Genomic DNA, 2,648 nt, shown 5'->3' with positions numbered 1-2,648 from the left:
TTGGCAATTAGGGAATATTAAGGTGACCCTGGGCACAAGGCCCAGGTCACCCAACGGGCAATAAGTTAGGCGGGCGCTAGGCCCGTGGGTGAAGTCAGGCCTCCGGCCTGGGCGCAGTCAGGGGGCGCTAGGCCCAGCGAGTAAGTACCCCCCCAAGGTGAATAAAGGTGGCACTGGGCACTAGGCTCGGGCCACCCTGAGGTATTTAGACAGTCAGGCCTGAGGCCCACATAAGAGAAGGCACAGGAGGTGCGTAGGCCGTGCGGTGCCCACCCCCTTCCAACGGCAGGTAGGGATTAAAAAGGGACAGCACCGTTTTATGTTGTATTTCCGATGTGTGTGTTGTTACCGTGCAGGGCAAAATGTTATTACAGGTTGAGTATCCCATATCCAAATATTCCGAAATACGGAATATTCCGAAATACGGACTTTTTTTAGTGAGAGTGAGATAGTGAAATCTTTGTTTTTTTGATGGCTCAGTGTACACAAACTTTGTTTAATACACAAAGTTATTAAAAATATTGTATTAAATGACCTTCAGGCTGTGTGTATAAGGTGTATATGAGACATAAATGAATTGTGTGAATATACACACACTTTGTTTAATGCACAAAGTTACAAAAAATATTGGCTAAAATGACCTTCAGGCTGTGTGTATAAGGTGTATATGAAACATAAAAGCATTCTGTGCTTAGATTTAGGTCCCAACACCATGATATCTCATTATGGTATGCAATTATTCCAAAATACGGAAAAATCCGATATCCAAAATACCTCTGGCCCCAAGCATTTTGGATAAGGGATACTCAACCTGTATAGAGTTTGTGCATAGTTGTGTTGCACCACTTACACTTAGGCCAGTTTGAGGGCTTTGTTATCCAGTTAGTGTAGCGGACGCACACTAGATTAGAGTTAGGCCCTGCACGGCTGTTTCTCTCCTTGCCTCCTTACAGGGACCTGTAAGTGGAGAAGATCGGAGTACAAGACGTAGGACGGTGAGTAACATCTGTCTGTTCCTTCTGTGTGTCCCTATCTATCTCCCTTCCTTCAGGGCAACGGTGAGCCTTGCACGCCGGTGCAAGGTAGAATTTCCACCTGGCGCGAGAGTGCCAATAGGTGAAATTCGGGCTCTGAGGCGGACGCCTGGGATGACCCTCACCTAGCCCGAAAGCACTATTTTTCTTTAGGTCGGAGGGCGTTTCGGTCCACAGTCCGGAGGACAGCACTCAGAAATCTCCTTCCTCCTAGGTCGTCGTGTCCGGGTCCGACGGAAGAGTTGCCAGGTCCGTTGAAGGTTCCGGTACCTGAAGGTGAGAGAGAGCGGCGCCTGGTGAGTACCGAAGCTACACCTGCACGGCAGCAGGCACCACCACACCGCAGCCGCACCTCTCACACAGGCGTAATTCCATAGTTTATGCACATTGCTGTCACCAGCAGGTTTTGTGTCACCCGGATGGAGGAGAGGATATGTATATCAGATGGATTTGCATATGCCACACCTTATTGTAAATTAAACTGTGAGTTTAAGCCGGACTTAGAATTGTGTACTATGACTGTTAATTAAATGAATGTAGGGGTTGCATTATAATTAAAAAAAAATGAAGTTAGTTACATCAGTCCACTACATTCTACACAGCAGCAAGATTTGTATAGTATAGGAAGGGAGCTGATCACACAGTGCCTGATTCAGGGGTGTCGCAGCTCCATGCGCAGCTACGATCTCGCCATGCCACCCTGTGCTCAGAAGTGCCCACTGCTGGTGTCTCACCGCTCAGGTAAAGAAGCGGAAACATCAGGAACATCGGATGCACATTGGTTGCACCATCGGACCTCTAACTGTCTCAGACTGAGCGTGAGGGTGGAACAGCTAGAAGATGGTAAGTGGTGGGACTGGCTGGGGCTGGAGACGAGGGGGAAAGGAGGGCTGGACAGCAGCAGCAGCTGACACCCTCCTAAGATGCCAGGGCCTCTGCAGCTGCATACAAATCCCAGGTGCACAGGGACCGAAGCCAGGAACTTACTGCTGGAAGACCGAACCACCCCCAACAAAATCCAGACCATCACTTGCACTTGGAGGACTTTAATAGCAAGCTGAACCGATGACCTTCATCTACCGTATTGCATGAGGAGCTCACCATCCAAAACCTCGGAGCACTACATCCTCTAGCGGTAATTTGCCACTACATTGGACACTGCTTACCTCCTAAAAACTTGCCTACGCTGGACTCAGACATATCTGGGGGATTATTTTGGAACGGACTTTCCATCTTTAAATTTTCTTTGGGTAACCCTAAAAACGCTTATCATTGCAATTGTGTGTTTTTTTAACCTTTATTATTGTTGCATGCATTTTATGGTGTATTCACACCAAAATTTTAATGTATTAATTTTTCATTATTAAATTGTGCAATTATCAGATTAATTATTATTGTTGTCATATTGAACAAACTCAGCGCAGCCTCCATTCTGTTTGTTGTTTATCTCTGTGGGAGTGACTTCCCCTTTACCTTTGAGGCCGCTGCTTGGTGGAGCATCCCATACTCAGAGCGCCCGAGCACTCCTGGGTAACCAAACTCTTACACATACAAATCCTCAGTGGCTGACTAGGAAATGCCCAGAAAACAGTCCCGACACGCCTGCGTTTTTCT

Source organism: Pseudophryne corroboree, chromosome 1 (assembly GCF_028390025.1).
Source record: "Pseudophryne corroboree isolate aPseCor3 chromosome 1, aPseCor3.hap2, whole genome shotgun sequence".
Taxonomy (NCBI): domain Eukaryota; kingdom Metazoa; phylum Chordata; class Amphibia; order Anura; family Myobatrachidae; genus Pseudophryne; species Pseudophryne corroboree.
Note: the sequence above shows the minus strand (reverse complement) of the source record.